We start from the raw sequence: 23125 nt of genomic DNA on the forward strand, positions 1-23125 counted from the left end.
TCAAGAGCCAAACAAGAGCTGGGCCGAACAAGTTATGTCTCTTCTCCCAGCTGTTTTGTCATATTGATCGGATGGACTGTTAGGCAGAGCCAGTCAGGATGCAAACTTTTCCACTGCCCTGCTCAGCTACTTTAAAGCTGGATTGGGGCCACGGCCAAGGACTGGAGTTTCTATAGATCCAACAGTATAACAATGGAAATAACCAACATAGTTTTCTCGTTCTCTTTATTCTTTTACACCTTCCCTCCTCCCCCCCCCACCCCTCACGGACTAAGAAATCGTGTTACCAAGGAGTTGTGGTTTCATGGTCATGTGCTCATTGTCACAGGCTGAAACTGTTTCGATGTGGTGTGTTCGGGGACTCGCCATAAGGAGGGTGTCTTGTCATGATTCTACTGGTGCCTGAGAGGTAGCGTGGAGGTGGCCTCAAAACAGATAGGGGGGAATAGTACACAAGAGGAGAAGGACCTAGTCGGGCCCTATAGACAGTGGACCCTATCACCATTTGGGGTTGGATGTCTGTTTGATGTGTGTTTGCTTAGGAAGTCTGACCACAGGACTTCACACTGTTGATGCGCCCGGTTGCCCATGGGCCTGGATGCGCTTTACAAATAAACAAAATACAAAAATACTAATTAAATACAGGCTAATGGAGGATAGCGCCATCAAATGGCAACTTGTACTTTGAATGTGTTCTGTACAGGTGACTTTCTACAGCAACAGCTGCCCTTTAGCTCAGTGCATCCACTTTAAAATCTCTTGTGCGTTTGCATGGAATAGCCTGAGTACACTGAGCATAGGGAGCAGGCTGCCATGTGCAAAGCTGTGTAGTTGCCACCCCTCAGCCAAGTCACTCTATCTCTAGTAAAATTGTTTATGTATGAGTATGTCAACGTTGCTTAGAGGATTAAGTGCTCATCTGAGATATCTGTGTGCAACCCAGAATCGCAGGTGCAGAACTACATCCTTCTGAGATTAATGAATCGCTGTATGAAAAAATATTATATTATTCTATCAGTCAGACCCCCTTCCAGACTATGGGGCTCCCAGAGGATTCCATGGGATGGGGTTGCCCGAATCAGCAGAACCGTTGATGCCAGTGACTCAGGCATTTATCTATCGGTAGGGGCCTAATATACCGAAGCAAATGAAGTGTCCATAATCTATGGGCACTCCCATCCCCTGCACACCTATAGATGCTGGCAATAGCGTCCAGTCAAATTACTTCCAATATAAGTTAGTACATTAAGTGTTTAGGATGTCATCAAAACAATTCTTTAGATGCACATGATTCAGCTAGTAGTTTTTTTTAAGAAAGGATAAGTATTCTCCTCATACACATTATTCACTTTCGCAACAAAAAAATATATTCTATACAACACAAGAATTCAATAAAAAGGTCAAAGCGTTTCGAGAAAATTATCTACGACTTACGAGAGGCATCGAACTCGAAACAGAAGTGAGTTAACGAATGAGAGTTGCGCTATACGGATAGGAACATCGTCAGCTATATAGCCCTCAAGTAATCAATTTGTCTTCTCGACTAGAGATGAAAAAGTGGGGTCACAAGCACGATCGTATGAGAACCGTTTGGAACTCCGCACACCGCTGTAGCGGCTGCACCAATAACGCACGCTGTCCTCTACTGCAACAGAGTATAGAGGCGAGCGTTAGAGAATATTACGATTGTCATGTCTTTGAACATTATTTAATATCCATAGTAATTAATGCGTTTGACCTAACAGAGAGGAATACTGCAGGACTCCATCACTGTCCCTTTTTGAATTGTGCAGAACGTACACTAGTCGAGGTGCAGCGCTAAGAATATTCACTGTCCCCTACTGGAAAGCAGTATAGAGGTGAGGATTCTGTATTATTCTTGAGTAGTATGTACATTTGGATAGATTATTAGCCAACTAATAACTGGGTGATAAAGCAATGTATCACATTAGCATTGACAGATTAAGTCACTGATATACACACATCTGTATTTCAGGGCACTAAACTTACTTTGGATTATCCATGGTCCATAAAGTCATTATACCTTCAGTACTACGAATACGGAAACTCTTACTCTACAGAGAAAATAAGAATAACTGATGCAGGTAATATAAGGAAGCAATTATCCTACATTCATTGGTGGCGATGCCCATATAGCCTCATTGAGTAATAACACAGTCTCGTTTGTATTAATTGCAGGGGACACTGCATAGAACAGCACCATTACCGAATACTAGTAACCCTTTTTCCACATTGGCGACATGTGATTACGATAACAGAGTGAAGTCGGCACGTGAAAGCATAATTGCATGATGAAGACTAATACATGATTGTAATGCATCTGAACACAAAGAAAACTTTATTTACTATTTGTTAAATACCTTTTTATGCTCCTGAAGAAGAGACATTTGCTCTCGAAACACGTTGAGCTTTTTATTGAATTCTTTAGTTGTATAAAATATATTTTTTTGTTGTAAACCTGAAAGTGAATAATATGTGCATGAGGACAATATATACTCTTTCTTAAAAATAAAAAAACTACTAGCTGAATCATGTGTATCTAAAGAATTGTTTTGATGACATCCTAAACACTTTTATGTACTAACTTACATTGGAAGTAATTTTGACTGGACGCTATTGCTGGTATCTATAGATATGCAGGGGACGGGGGTGCCCATAGATAATGGACACTTCATTTGCTTCAATATTTACTTGACATTTGGTACCGAGTCATTTTACTTTCCCCCGCACTCTTTATTTTCATAAATGACCACAGAGCTTTTATTGCTCTGAAGGAGATAGTCTGACATTAATCTTTCCTAAATGCGATGTGCATGTTCTCTACTATTGTTTAGTAGGGGCCTAATATACCGGCAGGTCAGGGCTGCTGGTAGATCAGAGCCCCTACCAGCAGACTTGGAGTTGGTCGGTCTGGAAAGGTGCCGGTATACGTTGTTACCGGCACTTAATTTCCAGACCGGCCAACTCGTAATGAGGCCCTATGTGACCACTGGCCGTCGCAGAGTAAGTGAATAATAACCACCCTTTAGTTGCATGTTTGTTGGCCATCTCCGCTTTCTGTACATGTCTCAAATAGTGGAAATAAGGATCCGCTCACCGTGGCCCTCAGATGACCCTATTTCAGAGGGCCCAAGGAGTATTCTTCATTCATTTTCACTCAAAGTAGCCCTTCGTTCTGCAAACCTCCAACATGTCCTCTTAAATCAAGGCCTCTACCTGGGAAACGTGTGGATCTTCAGAGATGTGTCATAGTGAGAATTCCTAGAAATTAATGGGTATAGGCTAGGTTGATTGAAGAGTGATATTAGCCATCCCTCCTCCTGCCCAACGTATTAACGTATCACAATGGGCACAGTTTCCACAAACAAGAGTGTAAAAGGAAAAGAAAGCTGCCAAAACGCACCAGCACCAGAAATTTTCACTTGTATTTTTATGAAATGTAGGGAAACTTGCATCCACCTATGAGCACCTGTATTGTGAGCAAACCCTTAGACCCAATCTACCCCTGCGCCTGGTACATGGGCAAGCTGTGTTGCTTTTGCAGTATTACACAGTAAGTGCCCATGCTACTCCCTGTACTGCAGGGAAGGAACCGGCGTTCATGAAGACAGTGTTCCACTGGGCTGCAATCCTTTTCCGCGGAAGTGGTCACTGCTAATGGGAGGAGTTACTCAATCCGGGGAGAGCTGCTAGCCTAGTTCTGCTTCTAGATAATGGGGCATACTCTCTACCTTGCATCTGGCAAGAGCTGCTATCAGGTAGGTTGTGTCTGGGTAGGGCATGTCTGCTTCTTCCCGGCTCGCGCAACTATCTGTCTTCCTCCAGCCCTTTTTATACACCCAGGCTGGGGGGTTTCTTTGTAAGCTGCTTTTGGATTGGCCCTTGTCTTGGGCGGCCTGTTTCAGGTCCCCTGATTATTCCCTATTCAATTAGGTTCCTAGTCGGTAAGAGCGCTCAGCGGGTTGAGCGCTCACTGCTGCCATCTATGTATGATCTGCAGGTCACAGAATCGAATCCCGGCTAAGATAACTCAGCCTTTCATCCCTCGATGTTGATAAATGAGTACCAACGTCGAATGGGATGATTAGTGTATGTAAATATGTTTTATGTACAGTGCTATATTAATAGCAAATCATTATCATAAAAAAAGAATGAATTGGATCTTGATACCATTTTTACAATTTCCTTCGTATTGAGGTGATGTATACACCTCATTCTTAATTGCTGGCTATGCGTCTTTAAATACGTGCCTTGCCGTCATGCCATTTTGGAATGTTCTCCTTGTGTGTTGACAGTTCCCTGAAGCCTCGTGGCTACCTTTGCTTGCTGGGCCAACTGGTGCCAGTCTCACCTGACCACGCGGTTCGCAGTCGACCTGGAATCCTTCTTCTCTGGTACGCGGGTGTCTTGCTTCTGCTAAATGCTCGCGCTTATGGTCTTAGTCTGCTCCATGATCTGTCCTGGTCAGGAACATGTGCTCTTGGGATTTGTAGTCCTGTTGGGCTGTTTGAGATATCATCTTGAAGGCAGCTGAGGAACCCAGGGAATCCTTCTCCACACACCCTCTCAGAAGAACATTGGGTAGCGTTTAGGTCATCCCCTCTTGCTTGCCCCCCTCATTGCGAAGGGAGCAGAGTACCTCTAAATCACCACAGTGCTAACCATATTTTTCACATTTACAATACGCAAACACTTGCTTGTGAGGTCACCATATTAGGAACTGTTGAAATTTAGCATTGTTGGCCAACCAAAGCCTCTCTTCAACTTTTGCAATCCTTGTCCTCTTCACTAATTGATCCTCACACATATTCAGCCTCCATTCTTGTAAATTGACGGACGGGGCCGTTGGGGGGCAATGCTCACACAGCTGCTAAATAGTTCTTACCAGACTCTGCAATTGCCTGTGCCCTGAGGAAGCACTTGCAACTCTTGAATGCAGTGGTCGTGCTCTGTGGTACATACTCTCAGGTATTTTATCATGAGCTCCCTCTGTCATATGAAGATGGCGGAATAACCTTCTGAATTTGGGCAGATTGCGGGATGTTCACACTTCTTCTGCCCCGAAACAGCTCAGACACGAGGCCTGCTTGCTCTTTTCTGAGCATCTCTCAACTGATGCCAACAAGTAAACATTGAAGAAGGCCTGCATCTTATTCCAAGGTAGATAGTAGGCGCCCATTAAGTGGACAGCGAATGTCTATATACACAAACACACACGCACGCTCACACATAGTACTACCAGACCGTCCGATAGTACTCCCAGATCGCAAGAGAGTTGCACAATGTTCATTGCATTTTCACATTTCTACCACACACCACTATGCTTCTGAAAATAACATGTTGGTGCCAACTACTGCATGCAGTGCCCTTTCCAAGACAGCACATGTTACAGTGTTACATTCCATCTGAGTTTGACAAAGGTTTAGTTCATCTTTAATGAATTCATTTTTCACAACGCACTTAATATCGGAGCCCAGTCTCTAAGCGTGGGGCCAGAATTTGAACCCGTGTTGCTCTGCGTTGTCTTGCTTCCAAGACAAAGATGTTGCCCCTGAGCTATCCTCCTGGTCGGTTTCCATTGTTCAGCGGATCTGCTGCGCATGGAGCACCACAACCACCCACTGCTTTATTGTATGCCTCAAGAAAAGAGTGCCACAGAATACTCCAGACTGTGGTTGCCACATAGGACGGAGTGTGGAGCACACTCCGTCCCAGGGTCAGACTATGACAAGAAATAGGCCCGGACACCCAAATAAAAGTGGCCCACCCCACGCCTCAAAAAAGTGCCCCACCCCGGCCCTCAAACCATCATCCGACCGTGAACACCTGGAAAAAAAGCCAATTTCCTTAAAATGTTGTCAGCAAAGGATGATATGTGCACACCTTTTAATACCCAAATAATGCACGTCAATGTTTCTTGTACAGTGAGTGCTTGCAACCTTAGGAGAGCAGCCTTTATAGTTCACATCAGAGCATATGTTCCATAATGTCCATTTAAATCCAAGCTTTATTCCGACTTTCTTTATTGCTAATTGTCTTTCTTTAACCATTTTATTTGTGTTGTTTACTGTTCATTCGTATCACCTTCTTTTAAACGTGAAGGCTGAGCGTGTCATTTTCTCAGTTTCTCACCTACTTTGCTGCATAATGCAAGGAAAGGTAATGTGTGTGCATTGGTTCTTTAGGGGATAGTAGCAGTGTGAACCGCTTCAGTCCCATTTACTTTTACCTCCCTCACAAAATATGCATTCACAACAAATGGGGTATTTCAGAAATAAGATTGAAGCTGAGTCGTGATCTCATAAGAGAAGAGAAGATACATCTGCAAAACAGTATTGATGCAGCCCCTGGACCTGGCTTTATTGAAATGCCAACGGAAGCCCCACATGCACAAGCGTTCATTTGCTAGATAAGGCACTGCCAGCATGTGACAGGCCCAACCTCAATTGCTCAGGTGCACCCAATTAAACGAACCTGCTGTCAGCCTATGCCCAGCTCCACCCATTTGTAAAAGGGGCCATCGTCATATACGCAGGTGCAGTTTATATGCCAAATAAAGCTCGGCAGAATTCTTGCCCCGTCAAAAGAACCTAGGTGTCGCATAACGCACTTTCTGTGACTGCACTTTGCTCATGCAGCGCTCATGTTCAAACGCACGCTACAATACACCCTGCCTCAGTAATTAGACGTGTCCAACATTGCACTATGACCCAATGCAGAGTTCCCAAAGGACTCTGTGTCCCAGAATGTTTTATGCAACTACTACCCATCACTGAAATCACTGCATGCATTCACTCGGCCTCATTTCACATAGTTCCCCATGCATGACTTTATATGCCATAGCGCACCCGACCCCACCCCCACCACCTCTCTCCCCAAAAGAACATGCATCAGGCCACAGTGTTCAGTGAAGTAACAGTCGCATCCACCCCCAGGGGCACTACTCAGAGACATAGACCAGTCCTATGAACCGCCCTCGCCGAAACATGTACTCTATCTGAACCCGATTCACCATGGCATCAGAGCCACCCCAATGGTATCACGTCCACCATCTGAACCACTGACTGGCATCACGCCCACCTTAAAAATAAACACTCCTCCAGGCATGCCATCGATTCGAACCACCCTGACAGGACCATGTGCACCCCATAAAAACCATCATTAGCATAGTAACCCCCCTAAGGACCACCCTCAACAACATTGTGTCGGCCTATTGACACATGACACCATGCCCACTCACTGGCATCCGAGCAACCTAAATAACACTCTTCAAGGCAGTCGTAGGAACCACCCTCATAGTATCATGTTCACCCTCTAAATTGCCCTCATACGCATCCGGTTTTCTTCTTATGGCACCACACTGACGTGTCGCCTGCCCTCCAAATCATCATCCTGACCTCAAATGCACCTCTGACCCACCCTCACCACCATCATGCCTAGTGTTTGCATTACCTTTAGGGCATCATACCCATGGTCTGACCCAATCACACGCCTCCACAACATGCTGCCCACAACAGGCTGCCCATCTCCGCAGGCATGCACCACCCATAACGATGGCTTGCTAGTTGCAATGGGACCCTCTTAGCACATAGCTGCCCTTCAGTGGGTGGCAAACTGAGAGCATGATGCGATATGTTGTATTATCCAGACAACACAATGCTGCAACAGCATCTCTGCTCATGTTTATGCACGGGGCACTATTTGGGGGCGTGACCAGGCAGCTGGGCACCCACTAGAGCATGGGTCTACAGGAGGACCCAGTTTCAAACATGAAGACAACCGCAAGGTGAGGAGGACAACAACAGGAGCGTGAGGCAAGCAAGAGACTGGAGAATTGGAGGAAAGGGATTGAGAGGAATGTGGAGTGACAAGGGACGGAAAAGCTGGAAGCAAGAGGAGGGTCGGGAAGGAGAGTGAACGTGTGAGAAACCCAGAAAAAGAGGGGGCAGCTGGGTGGGCTGGAAGAAGAGTGGGCACTGTTAGTCTCTGGCCCCGGCCCGCCCCCTGATCACAGATCCTATCAGGGCAGGCCCCAGTTAGTCAATAATTTACCTCAGTCCGGCTGTCCACACTTCACAGTCCAGTCCAAATGATGAGCTCAGTGTGGCTGCTGTGAGAGTGGCCAGCCCAAAGACAGAGCCGGCGGCACGCATAGTGGCAGGAGAGGTGCCCTGTACTGTGCGGCTGTGCCCAGGCCAACCCAAGCAAGAACTTGGCATCATGGGCTCTGGCCTTGGCATTTCCTCCTGCTGGCTGCTGCTGATGGCATGGCAGTACGTGAGGCGCAGGCACGGTTGAGCTGAGACAGCCTGACTTGTGCGCCCAAAATGGGGCAGGCCCAATATGACTCCACTCCAGTCAGTGATGTCAGTCTGTGTCCGGCCTGTGCTGTCATCCCCGGGCAGCCCTTCAGGTGTTACAATATAGCACTTCTGTAATTCACTTGCACAGGTGAGCCCAGCCTGACTGGCGCCAGGCAGTCAGTGAGGCAGGCAAGCAGCCAGGCCCATGCCGGCGTCGCTGGATGTGTCATGCTCATTTCCCAGGCCTGAGGGGCGGAGAGAGGCTGGGCTGAGAGAGGCACACACACCGCACAGTGACAGCGGCCTCTCTATGCATGAATGATGCTTCTCTGCATCATAAAAAATCATCGAAGCAAGGTAACATGATGTGTGTTACCTTGCTTTGATGAATGGTTGTTGCATCACCCGTCACTGCTGGCGAGAGCGAGCTTCTCTCAGGCCACGGCCTGCAGCCGCAGGCAGCATTAAAATGTGAAAACACCTAAAATAAACCGGCCCAGAGTTGGCTTGCAGAAAAACGGTCCCCCAGCTCCTCAAGATAGTTCAGCCAGTGGCCGAATGACCGATAGCCCAGTCTGACCCTGCAGTCCATCCAATATATACTTTTGTGCAACTTCACACCCCCAACCATGCTTACTGTTGCAGTACTTGCAGCAACGACAGTGCAACCCCAGGGGTTTGTTTGTTTTCGTCTGACTTTACATGTGCCCGTTCAGGTGCACACCCCATGTCACTGATGAGCACTCTGATAACAGATTACTCTGCACAGGCCAATGGGTGCTTACTAACAGAGCCATGTGCCGCTTGATGACCGGATGTAGACAACTTCATGGCAGTCATGTGCTTTTGCTGTCTCATCCCACATCTCTTGTCCGGGTTACTTTGAAAAAGCTTATCATACCTCTTCAATACAGACACTTGACTCTTAATTGATGGCCTCTGAAATGTATAGTAAGATTACTCTGTCCTAGTTAGTGGTTGCCCTGGGTCTTTGGGTTCTGTATTGGTCCAGGGATGACAAGTGTTTTGTCCAAGGCATCCAGGTAGTTATTCCCACTCGGCACCAAAGGAAGTGCAGTTTTGCTGTATTGCCTAGACGAGCTTGGAACTGCTCATGCCTGGTCATGACTGGTTGGAGGAGGCCTGCATCCTTAACAGGCAGCCAACCCTTCCCTGGCTAACCCTTTAGTACTCAAAATGAGACTCCATAGCCTCTCCCTTTATCACTAGGTACTTAGTGGGTCCTATGTCAAAATGCTGCATGTTGAAGGCGGCATCCTAAAAAGGACGGTTTTGTAGGTTGATTGGGAGCATCCTTTAACTAGTGCAAAAGACAGATTTCATGGGGTTTCCCCCAGGAACTCACCTCGTGGAACCCGCTCCCCTGAATGTCCTCTGCCTCCTGCCCCTTATTTTCTCCCGCTTTGGCGAGAATTCCTTCTTATCAGAGATTCATTCACTGAACCTTGCAAACACACACAAACACATACTCACGAACATACATACACACACACACCCCACCACACACATTGTGCCCCAACCCCATAGACACCCAACACTTACTCACAAACATGCGTACACACCGCAGCCAAAAAACTGCCCCCACTCCCCAAACACATACGAACACAACATATGCACAGACGTACCTGCTCTCTGAACCTTCCTTCTTCCGGGTCACTGAGGAAGAGCCTGTCAACTCTTGTGCGCACTAATGGTAGGAACCGGAAGCCGTCTTCCAACAACCTTGAAAGACCCCCCTTTTGTATTTCATAAAAGTGACCTACATTGGATGGATGCCCGATGGTCATCCTGATCCTGCCTGATATTTGTATTTCTATTCCTGTCCGCTCTGGACATTGTTTCAAATACTGCCTGAGTGGTATAGATTGTGTGCGTAATAGGGATCTATGCATTTCCTCACAGGGATTTCATTGAATCCCATTTCACCACATTATGTTTACTGCATTTTACAGCAAATAAATGTGGGAGGAGACCCTCATGCCCCTCTTCCACCTCCCTGCACACCCACACACCTTTCTAAATACCCAGCTCTGCACCCCGTCTGCATACTGACGGGAACATGCGGTAAAATCTGTACAGTGAGATGGGTTTCGGTGAAAGTGACCTGCGAGGAAAGCCCATGGCGCAGGCCCGCAGGGGTTTGCAGCGCCAATACATAATATGGCGGAGTGGGCGAGCACACACCGCCTCAAAAGCGAGGCACAGGCAGGAAGTGGGGCAATAAAGCATGGACCCTATAATTTGCCCGCCCGCTCCCCCTGCAGCAGGTCAGCCTTGAAGCAGTGCTTTTTCGAAATCCAGGAGTGAATAGCGAAAAGATAGAAGGACATTACGACCGCCCAGCCCCGACCCGCCCGCAGCATACAACAAAAAGAAGGATCATACATTCAGTAATCCTATCGGGTGTGGAGTGCAGCAGTCGTGGAATGGCTCAGAAGGGAGCTGTGCACAACTATCCCATCAAGGAGCAGCAACCTTGACTCTCGCTTACCAAGGGGCAGGAACACCTGAGAGAGGTCTGCACGGGCACCAGAGCATGGTACAGGAATCCTGAGGAGAGCCGAGGTTTGATTTCGGCATTTCGGTGGGGGCATTAGAGGAAAGGCCCTACAAGCATGGTGGCCATTTGCTGAGTGGGTGAGTAAAGACAAAGAAAGACTACAGAGCTGGGCGTCATCTTGGAAGGGGTTGAGGAGCAAGCCCAACATACAAGGATTGAACTGAAAGAGAAGAAGGACCCTGCAGCAGGGGATACAAGCAACGTCCATATTGAAATAGGAGAAGGGATGAATGCTGTTGGGAGTCAGTGAGCTCAAATAACCGTGGGACAAAGATGTGGAGCCCTGGAATAAATTAGTAAGGACAATAGAGAAACAGGGGTGTCTGCAATCAGTCCTGCACGCAGGAGCAATTGGAGGCAACAATCACAAAGTCTTGGGTGACTTATCTTCCTAATCACAAGAAGAAGAAAGTGGGGAAGATTAGAAACCTGCAACTGCCGGCCTGCAAAGCCCTGCAGTGGGCAACACAACAAGGAAAAGGAAGAATGGAAAGTCCTGAGGAAATGGCTGACCTTATGACGAGAATCCGAGCAGCCGCAAGAGATAAAGGTGTGGACTGGCTCATGGTGCAGGCAACAGCAAAGAAAGAGAAAGCGCAAGAGACATTGGTAGTGCTGGAGGATTCCGAGGGCGAGGACTACATGCCCAACACAGCCTCGGAGAGTGGGCGATCAGAGCCCAACGTGAAGGAGAGCAAGATATTTGGGGGATACTCCGAAGCACCAGAGGGAATGGATGCAGCTTTAAAAAGGAAAGACATGGAAGAGGAGAACAACCCACCAGCAGCCAAGAGACCGCAAAGACCCAGGAAGGCAGTATTGAAGGTGGAAGAAGCTAATGGGGAGACGCCATACCTGCCTAACCTCCGGAATTTTCCCAGAGACTCTGGAATTTTAAGCATTTCTCCGGGTCTTCGGAAAAGTCCTGTGATTCTCAGGAATTTTGAGATTCTTTCCGGTCCCATCATATTCTCTACCTGATTGGCTGCCGCCAGTAGCCAATCAGGTGGAGAATATGACGGGACTCGGAAACAGCGCGAAATGTGTCATGCCCACTGCCTGCACCACTATAATAATAGTGCTTTCAATCCATGTCATTGGATTGAAAGCAGTATTATTACGGCGGCGGTGCCACGTTCATTTTGCTTACCATACATAGCACTGAAAATCATTCATTCAATGCTATAGTAAGCAAACTGAAGGCGGTGCCGCCGCAATAATAGTGCTTTCAATCCAATGACATGGATTGAAAGCACTATTATTTCGGTGACGGCGCCGCCTTCCTTTTGCTTACTATAGCATTGAATTAATTATTTTCAAACCTATAGTAAACAAAATGAAGGCTGCAACAACCGAGTTTACCTTTTTGACAGGTGGGCGGGGCGTGTGGGCAGAGCCGTGTGCAAATGGAAGGAATCGTGTGTGGCTGTGGGCGGGGCATACATCTCAGGAATTTTGATTTTCAAATGTAGGCAGGTATGGGAGACGCACTCGAAGAAGCAGAAGCAGCAGTTGAATGTCAGGGTTAAGAAACTGCTAGGGTCCTTAATGGCGGCAGCAGACCAGGACGCATTAGGTGAGAGGATCACAAAAATGGTAGAGATGCATGTAGAGAGAGCTCTGAAAAGTTTGAATGACAGCAGGCGGGTCCAGAATGTGAATGCTTGCAGGGATAACTATGAGTTGCAGACGGGGGCAAATGTGGAAAGCGGCACGCGTGCAGCACTGGGGTAGAGAAGCAGTCCCACAACAGGCGGAAACTATGTAGCCATTGTGGCCGTCGGAGCACAGGGTGGGGGCACAGCAGCACCCAGACAGTCACCGCAGGGGGGCAAGGTCCCGAGCTAAGCAGGGGAGATCAGTCCCCTTCCAGTGGGATTTTCATGGGGAAGCATGGGGGCCAGAAAATAGGGGCGTCCTAGGGGTGGAAAGAGTAGCAGGCATGTGCGCATCGGCGGTGGGGGTCAGGAGGGGCCTTGGGTGCACATACAAGACCACTAGGGCTGCAGGTGTGGCACGTGCCCTTGGAAATCAAGGGAAACCTTTGGGGCAAGGTCTTCATCGACATATTTACCTTGCTAGTGCAGGTGGGGCTGGACGTAGCAAGAGATAGCAGGAAGAGAGTGAGGAAGGAAAAGAACATCATGAATTGGCTATATGCCTTCAGAAGGTACACCTCTATCATGGTGGAGCAGTTCCTAGGGGACGCTGCTGCGCTCATCACATACGAACGGCGTATCCATGAGGCTCCTGAGGCGTATGGGAGTGACGCTTGGCTCGAGTACGATGAGGAGTTCAGGTTGAAGATGCAGATATTTCAAGCATGAACTGGAAGGATGAGGATGTATCAGGGTTCATCCATAAAATAATAGCAAGCAACAGGCGCAATGTCTCGTCACTGGGGAGCAGTAGCAACCAGGGTAGAGGAAGTACCAGAGCTGGCGGGGCAGGTCCTACCAGGGTAACAATAGAGGAAGGCAGCCTTTTTGGGTGCCTGGTCCAAGGGCAGCAGATCGGGAACGGACACCACTTGATGGAAGTTTGAGAAAAGGAACTGCACGAGGGGGGCAAACTGCAAGTTCAGGCATGCGTGCAGCAAATGCGGCAGAGACCACAGGGCTGCCCGGTGTGGAAATAAGGAGCAACAGGTCCCCAAACAGTGGGAGCGGGCTAAGCAGAAGGGAGGGATCTTAGAGCCAACACCTAACAAGCTTTAGACACTGCAGCCACTGACAGAGTAGCCGCCGCTGTCCTCTTGGGGGGTTTCTCAGAGGGTTTTTGCATACCTAGCATCAACGTACACAGCGGACTGGTCCCAAAAAACCTGAAGTCTGCATCTGGCAATGCGGAGATAGTTGAGTTGAAAATTAGCAAAGAGATAAAGCTAGGGAGGATAGAGGGGCCATTCACAGAGCCCCCGTTGAAAGAATTTGTGATGTCCTCAAGAAAGAAGTGCAATTTTGGTTGGTACACCATCTCTTCTTCCCCAAGTGGGCGTCTGTGAACAGTGGGCTTGATCCGGACCAGTGTTCGATGGAATATACCTCCTTTGATGAGGCACTAGACCTGGTCAAGGAGGCAGGCAGAGGGGCCCTGCTGGCAAAGGCAGACATTGAGTCAGCATTCTGACTGTAGCTAGTCCACCCGGACATCTTTAGGTTATGATATGATAAGTTATTTATAACACGCTTAATACCCAGAGGTTTCTAAGGGTGGACCCGGGGATAGAACCTGTGATGCTCTGTGTCGTCTTGCTTCCAAGGCGAGCACGTTGCCCCTGATCTATCCTCCCGAGACTCGGTTGCTGGGGCTCCTTTTCCAGGACACGCTCTACTTCGACAAGTGCATGCCAATGGGCTGCGCTATCTCGTGCCACTACTTCGAGCTGTTGAGCACTTTTCTCGAGTGGGCAGTTAGAGAAGAAGATGCTCAGGGGCAAGAGTGTTGCACTACCTGGATGACTTCCTATTTGTAGGAAGGAGCAACGTGGGGCCTTCGAGCAACTGACCGAGCAATTGGGTGTCCCGCTAGCCAGGGAGCAAACTGTTAGGGCAAACATGAACCTGACTTTCCTCGGTATTGAAATTGACACCACTGAGGGACTCTGCAGGCTACCCAAAAAAGAAGTACAATGCCCTGTAGCCATGTATAACAAGGTTTTCAATGAATCCAAAACAGAAAATACTTTATCGTTGGTCGAAATCAACGAGTTCAAAATAACATAAATAATTCACATTAACCCAAAGTCTTCGTCGACTCGAGTTTCGGCTTTACGAAGGGTCCTCAAGATGCTTTGCGGACCAGCCTCATCAGGACGAAGTGGATGTAAGATGATGAAAAATGGCTAATTTGGGCTGTCATGAAAAAATTCACAAACTTAGAATAGTTCATCTACAGACATAAGCAAGGCGGACTACTATACACCCATCACCTGCGTGATGATTTCAAGAAGAGGGGGGAACAGAAGTAAGCTGGAAAAAGGAAGAGGGAAAAATTCCAAGCCTAAGATTGATGGATGCAAAATGTAACAAATAATAAAAATGATCCACCTATGTGCCCCTGCAGAGCTCCAATTGGAGCGGACCGCCTTAAGAAATGAAGTCGAAAGGAAAAAGAAGAGCAAACGTCCAGGTTAATTGATGTCTATTCAGTAGATAGGGCATCTGCCCTCAACCCAGGTGCACCATGGTGACTGCATGCCGGCTCAGGCTAAACAACATTGGTGGTCACCCAAAGTAACCGGTGAAAAATTCGGGAGGAAGAGAAAAACACCCATGCCTCGGTGGTGATAAACTCAAAGGCCTTTACGGCCATTAATTTACCTGGAAACAGATGTTGTCAGTGTCAGGTTGCTGGTTGGCAATTCTTGATGGATAGTGCTTTGACGGAATTCTTTGTTCTGTGGTAGACATTTCTGTCACGTTAATGCGTATTGTTAGCCATTCATAAAATGCAGGAAAGATTAAGGTTCTACATTCTAAATGTACCTATTTCCCAGAGTTTGTTATTAAACTACCTATGGCAGTCTCTCTAGCACAAATGATTGAATGCAGCACTCATACGTGTTGCTGTAAACTGAATTAATATTTGCTGGAGCTTATGGTCAAAATAAGCTTCCCATTAGTCAAAATCTGACTCTCGAATAATTAAGTCAAACAGCTTGTCAGTGTGGTTGCATAACAGCCCTGGGGGTACATAGATTCTTTAATTTTGAAACAAGGCATGAAAGAACATAGGCAGGGCCGGTGTGAAAAATAATTAAACCCCCTTACCTGTTGGGCCTCATTGGGAGTTTGGAGGTAACTATGCCGCTATTTGCGGCATGGCTACCTCCAAACTCGGGTCCGGGTTCCTTGAATGAGGAATTACCGGGCCATTCAAACCTTGGAGGACCCGGTAATTCCTCATTCAATTTACCCATCCCCATTCCCATTTGAGCCCCCACAGGGCTCAAAGTGAATGGGGAGGGAGCTAACAACAGGCTTGTAATAACAGGCACGTTGTTACCTCCCTGGTCCCCTCGCGGGACCCAGAAAGGACATCTGGTCTACCAGATGTCCAGAGCGGGTCCCGCGAGGACACCTCGTAATAGGGCGGAATGTGTTTAACAGCACCAGCACCATTACCGGCGCCGTTAAACCCACCGCCAGGTCGTAATGAGGCCCATTGTCCTTATCACAATTTTTAAATGTGGTTCTGTTGAGCAGGGTGTCCCATTAGCCTGAGTGTGATGAATCACGGCAACGCCGACTGGGTTAAAGGGAGCCACGTTGCTGTAGAAAGACAGACACGGCTTGTAACCAAACAGTTGCGTTGTTGAAAGGGAACATGAAAGGAAGACTCTGAGAGATCCGAAATCTGAAACAAAGCATAAACATAAAAGGCCAGACCTTACCTTAGGTCTTTTCTGCCGCGCATATATATTTATACATAGCCTTAATTTGTGTTCATAAATCCTCCACTGGAGTGTTCAAAGAACTCCCCTTCGGCTGTGTACAGTGATTGGCGGCAATGAAGAGAAAATTAAAGTTTTACCGCGTCGCTGTCGCTGTAAAAAAGCAAGCAACACGGTTTGTTATTGCCAGGTGGATGATAGCTGTACCACTCGAGATGCATCATTTTTCACAAAATGTGCCCATAAGAGACAGCGTTGTAAGGACATGCCAAAGAAACGGCCCAGGTGTAAAAAGGTGAAACCTTTACCTTATTGCATTGCTGCCGCGCATCTAACTGAAAGGACAATCAGAAAGTGTGAACATGCTACCAGCGACCTCGTACTCGCACTTGGTGGAGTCTTAACACGGTAGGTGGAAAATATATTATCTATGCCACATAGGCATAGAAAGAAGGCTGGTGCATGAATGCAGTTGAATATCTGAATCATGGGTATAGAAAAGGGACTGAGACGCTTAAGAGTCAGAATCACACTTAACCTGACTAAACGTACAGTCCAGCCGAAAAGGCAACAACCAAACCTCATAGAAGGGCGACTGAGACCCTACAGAATTGGAATCATACTTAGCCTGACAGGAGTGAGATGGTGGGTTCTGTATCGCAGTGTTTGTAAACTAAACATCCAGACCTGTCAAAAAAGGCAACCACCACCTCACCCTAAAGGTTTACTTTATGTGCCAAATAACAATTAATTCAGAAGTAAAGGCCGCTGTAGTTCTTCGTTAGGGCCGTTGGTGTGGGTCTGTAATCGTTCTATCCATTTCTGCTCCAATTTCACCAGTCTGTTGGCAGTAGAAAAATTACATTTGTCCTGTATAATCTGATCTATTATGATCCAACTCATGTCATCAGCAGTGTGTTGTGCTGTTAAGAAGTGTGACACTAGGGGTAGAGATTCAATTTTCATACGTATCCGGGATCGATGTTCATTAATTCTAATGACAGTTTTCCTTGTTGTCATGCATACATATAGTAAGTTTCATGGTTACCAGCAGCAAAAGTAGAACAGTTCAAGGAGGCTGTCCAAGAATTGGGAAGAAAAGAGAAAGCAGCCCTAACGGAGTTGGAGAAGCTGATGGGTAAGCTCCACTTTGCAGGCAGGGTGACTCCATCGGGCAGGGTCTTCGCAAGAAGACTGGCCTTTAAGACAATAGGGATGTCACAGGCTCACAATCACATGCGGCTGTGGGTGGGGGGGAAGATAGACCTCCAAGTGTGGGAGAGCCTCTTGGAATCTTACAACAGGGTGTCAGTATGGAGGGCGCCATGACGGTCCAGCCAAGAGATGGAGTTGTTCACAGACGCTTCCGGTGGCGTGGGGTTTGGAGCATTTTTGGCAGTGAGCTGGTGTGCGAGAGCATGTCTATGGGCATGGATTGAGGAAGGACTGACAGGGAATATACCGTTCCTGGTGCTGTTCCCCATCGCAGTCAGCTTCCACATATGGCAGGAGAGGTTGGTAACATTGTGGTGCGTCAACCAGGCAGTGGTGCATGTAGTGAATAGCGGCTCAGCTAACTGCCCATTAGTGCTCGCCTTTTTACCACTGACATGGCTGAGACTGAACACAGAGGTGAGGGGGAAGCATATCCCGGGCATTCATAACAGCATAGGTGACACATTGTCTCATTTACAATAGCAGAGATGCAGGCATCTCGTGCCAGGTCCAGAAGAGGAGATGACAGTGGCACCGGCGTGGCTCTGGGGGATAGTGAGAAGGTTCTGAGGACACTTGTGGACGATTCGGTGGCCCAAGGTATGTTGCAACGGTACAAGGGGCATTGGGGGAGCTTTCTGGAGATAGCAAAACCCAGTGGGTCAATTGGGGAGCAGGAGGTGCTGAGGTTCATAACGGGGGCCCACATGGCCAGCAGAAGCAAGGCGTGGGAAGCCACCCTCCACTCTAGCGGCAGTGCTTTCTTCACCAGGACCAGAGGGGATGCCGACCCCACTAAGAGCGAGGTCATAAAGACAGCCATGAAGGGCTGCAGGAGGATGAAAGGGAAGGGAGCCGGACCACAAGCGGCCCATCACCTTCCTAGATCTGGCATGCATTATGAGCGATGCCACGGCCACATTCTCAGGAGCTTATGAGGCCAGCCTCTTCAGAGCATGCTTTCAGCTTGGCTTTCTTTGAGGCTTTTTGGGTTAGCGAGCTGTCGGCGGAAAAGAAAGCAGGGGATGGCCAGGGCAGCCTCAGGGAGGCTGATGTGGTACTGCAGGAGCAAGAAGTGGCCATGCTGCTGAGGAGGTCAAAGACAGACCAGGCTGGGAAAGGACAATGGGTCCGGCTGCGCTGCATAAGAGAGAACAGCTGCTGCCCAGTATGTCTTCTGCAAAGCCCCAGGCCGCAACAAATCTGTTCATACATACGGACGGTCTGCCACTGACAGGTTTTCCGTTCAGGGCAGTGTTGGGCATGGTATTAAAGAGTGTGGGCAGGGACCCGAGGCAGGATAGGAGCAGCCTTCACAGTAGCGACACAGGGGCCAGCATTCAGGGGATTAAAGAGATTGGGCGTTGGAAATCAGGGGTTTACAAAAAAGTACATCAGAACCGACAGTATGTAGAGCTAGCCACTGATGGTCTGTATATATTTCGCTTACCCCATGCTAGGGGATGCCACGCAAGACGGAAAGGTAGTATGGGTGATTGTCCACTCGTTCATAGCGAGAAGGACGGAGTGGTCGAACACCAGCAGGCATGGAAGAGGCAGGGCCTTGAGCAATATAGACATTCTATGATTTGGTAAGAAAGGAATGAGATGGGAGGAGCTGGACGAAACAGTGGCCACATTACTGGTGCAGAGGGACCCACTCGGCATATTGATTATCCACATAGGAGGGAATGACTATCCACATAGGAGGGAATGACTGGGCCCAATTGGGGGATAGGGGTCATGGTGTGCGAAATGTGCCTCACTATGTGGGTGTGGAGTAAAACCTTGGGGGCGTACAGACTGATGTGGTCAGAAATTATTCCTAGGTTTATATAGAGGGAGGCCAAGTCAATTGCAGCGGGTGAAAAGTCCAGAAGAAAGCTGAACGTGGCAATGTCAACATTTTGCAAGGGGCCTGGCTTCTTAACAATCTAGGAGTGCCTGCTTATTATCAAGAGGATGGGGTGCACCTGTTGGATATGGGCTGGTAACTTTTTCTGCTGAACTTGGAGGACGCCCTGTGAGGGCGAGGGTGTGAATAAGAGGCCAGTTACGGCAGGCATGGGGAAGCACAGGGGCGGTAAACCATTTTTTTTTGCTTTGGCGGTAACTCAGGCGATCGAGCAGTGTCTACACTAACCTCCTCCCCAGTAGCCTAACACGCTGGGTGGCCTGTACGGTATAAAGAGGACGGGCACCCAAGTGCTCGTCGACTTCTAGCTTGGACTGGTGGAAAAAGAAAAGTATAACGGCACTCCATGCAGCCTATCAGCGGCGGCTGCCAATATGTTTCATTCAGACCGAGAGGCTCTGTAAGTCTCTGTGAGTGGTGGCCTAAGTATGCTGGAAACGAATGGCCAAGTAAAAGAGAGCTGGCTGGAAATAAATGAAGAAACAGAGAAAGGTTTAAGGGGGGTGCAAAGGAATGCGTAAAACAAAAAGGTGCTGCTGATCGTCTGAGATTGTAATAATTTATTGAATGTGTTATTGTTTGGTTTGCAGTGACAGATGGAAAATGTGTGATATTAAAATTGCGGCCTTGTTATGCCACAAATGGAGAAGTTGGTCTGGCCACATTTATTTTGACAAGGTGGGCTACAGCTGGATGGCAGGTAGCCTACCGGTTGAGGGGCAAGCAGTACCCGAATGCCTATGTTAGCCCATGGTGCAGCCCTGCAGGGGCTTGCAGCGCGGAGGCATAACAGAGCGGAGTTAAAGCGAGACGCAGGCAGGAAGTGGCACCATAAAGCATGGACCCTATAATCAGAGCCCACACAGGGAGAGCGGTCTATTTGCCCGCCCTCTCCCGCTGCAGCAGATCAGCTTTAACCCACCCTAACATGTAATTTCTTAGCATGTTATCTAATAATTGTGTTATTGTCGCAGACAGTAACTCAGGCGCCTAAACGTACCGCCTCCTAAGGAGACTAACATGGCTGGGGGCCTGTACGGTATAAAGAGGAGGGGCACTCCCCGTGGTAGTCAGCTTCCAGGTTGGGCTGGGGGGAAAAAGAAAAGGCACTCCCTGCAGCCCATCAGCGGCAGCTGCCAATGTTTTTCTCCAAGACCGATAGACTCTGGGAGGCTTGGGCAGTGATGGCCTAAGTATGCTGGAAAGGAATGGACAAGTAAAAGAGAGCTGGCTGGAAATAAGTAAAGGAACAGGTGAAGGTGTAAGGAGGGTGCAAAGGAATGCATAAAACAAAAAGGTGCTGCCGATCGTCTGGGATTGCAATAATGTGTTGAATATGTTATTATTTGGTTTACAGTGACAATGTCTGGTTTGCAGTGACAGTGTGAAATGTGTGATAATAAAACTGTGGCCTTGTTATGCCACAAATGGAGAAGCTTGTCTGGCCTCAGTGATGAGTGCACACTGCTGGTGGAAGGACACGAAACGTGACCTTCGAGGGGGTGCCAGAGGTAGCCTCTTAATGCCAGGGAGATAAAAGGGAGGGACATCTGGAGTGATGTTTTCAGACTTAAAGCAGAAAAGAATCCAGGTGGCACTTGATTGCCAGTCACTGGTTCAGACATCCGCCAATCAGTTATGAAAGTGTCGGAAGTAGTTTGAGGGGGTAATGCAGGGTTATCTCTTCTGCTGGATGTAATCCATCCCTGGCCCAGCTGTGACTGTATAACTGATCCAAAGGCGAGGAAGCCAGGGCGCGTTTTAGTAGCAGTACCCAGGACATTCACAACCTTTTAATCAAAGCTCTCAACCTTTCATGGCCCTTGGGTGGGTGAACCCACCTGATTTTGCATTTAGCGGGTGAAAGCCCATTGATTCCTATGGGCGGCTGTAATGTAGTTCCCCTTTAAATGGGGGCGTGTTGAATCATGAAAAGACGCAGGTCATCACCTCGTCATGTATGTTAATAAAAGGGGCCACTGCAGGCACGTGCGGCACTGCAGTGGAGACCCAGTTAGTGGCAACTCCTGGTCTCAGTCGTTATTGGTGTCCTGTCTTTACTGCTTGCATACCGTGTGATCACGGCCTGAATGTTGCCCTGGCTGGGGTGCCCACCAAGCCAAGTGTGTAAGTGCATTGCTGGGTGCCCACAGCACAAAAGTAATCCCTGGTGATCTAGGGACCAGTGGGTGCCCCCGCTGGTTTGGTTTGCTGCATGGTTCCAGCCTTGGAGCCTTTGTCGGATGATTCTGATAACCGTGTCCTGCTCCGGTGACACGGGAGCAAGGACATAATACTGGCGACGACGAGAGTCGAGCCCCTGTGCCTGTCGGGAGCGGGCTGCTGGAGGCTGTGGGTGCCCAAGAGAACCTGAAGCGGCGTCCGCCACAAGGTGACGAGGCCAGTGCCAGTGTGAGCAGCATCGGCTGCATGTTGAGAGGGGGTGTGGCCTCTGCTCGAGAAGGCGCGCAGCTATAGTAAAAAAATCGCATGTGGCCTGCTTCGCTGCTGCGGGTGTACCCCGAAGAGGAGCTGAGCAGCGCCGGGCAAAGTGAGCGGCATCGGCCAAGGTGTGAGGGGGCATAGCCCCAGGTCAAGGTGGCCCGCTGCGGCAATCCCGCAAAATGCAGTGGCCTGTCTCGTGGCTGCGGGTGTCCCTGGGCTGTGGGCCCGGCCAAACTGAGAGGGGGAAGGCGAAGGCTGCCTGTGTGCCCCTCGCGAGTCCCGGGGCCGCAGCAGTGAGAAGGGTGAAACGCTGCATCCCCCGGCTAGGAGGAGGAGGAGCTGGGAAGGCCAGTGTCTCCACACATCCGGCCCATCATAAGGAGCGGCAAGGACTTGTGAGTCCATGAGCGGGTGAGCAGAGCCGGTATCACAAAGGTAAAGAGAGAAAAGACACGCAGGGGTGCGCCCAGAATAAGGGAGGTTTCAGCATCAGAAGGCCCAGGCCCCCCCCCACAAGAGGGATTCCAATCTCCCCCTGTCACATGTGCAGACAAAGGAAGGTGTTGAAAAAACAAATCTGAAACAAAGTGCACAACAGAGGGACATATAAGAAACAGGAAGGATAGCGGCTCCTTCAAGGAGTGCTTGTGCGCCCTGTGTGACGGTGTGGTGACCCGTAACACAGACACATCTGTGGGTATAACATACAGTGCTGCATCAAGGACCCATCATGATTAAGGAGGAAAATGATGGCCATGGGGCATGCAGACAAAATGGACAGCTCGCACCATTACGCATCTTTGACGTGTTAGGAACACCTGCCAGTTTAGGTCCTCGCTGGGTGAGTGCATCTCTGGGTGCCCCCAGCACAAGAGTAATCCCTGGTGATCTAGGGACCAGTGGGTGCCCCTGCTGGTTTGGTTTGCTGCGTGGTCGGAGCCTTGGAGCCCTTGTCGGATGATTCCGACAACCGTGTCCAGCTCCGGTGACCCAGGAGCAAGGGCATAACATGGGCGTTTAGGGAGCTTGGCGGTTGAAAGAGCTGCGGTGACACCCGCCAAAAGCGTGTGAGTTGAGAAGTATGTTTTAATCCCACAGTGACCCTCCTGCTGCTAACTTCCATACCCTACTTTTCGTCTTCTAGAAAACGCACTCAAGGCACCCAAGCTCCTCTAGTCCAATCCCGAGTAGCCTTAATTGCAGTGCTCTCTCGCCCTTCTGTCTGGTGGCGTGGTCCACGGGGGAAGCTG

At 48.8% G+C, this 23125-nt stretch overlaps 1 protein-coding gene across 2 annotated transcripts in view; it reads left to right on the plus strand.

The window, feature by feature from the left end:
* LOC138583209 (uncharacterized protein R102.4-like) overlaps positions 1–23125 on the plus strand; it is a 137109-nt gene that overhangs the window by 41986 nt on the left and 71998 nt on the right. The gene's annotated exons all lie outside the window — the stretch shown is intronic.

Source organism: Ambystoma mexicanum, chromosome 3q (genome assembly GCF_040938575.1).
Source record: "Ambystoma mexicanum isolate Mex_15411 chromosome 3q, UKY_AmexF1_1, whole genome shotgun sequence".
In the NCBI taxonomy this organism is placed as follows: Eukaryota; Metazoa; Chordata; class Amphibia; order Caudata; family Ambystomatidae; genus Ambystoma; species Ambystoma mexicanum.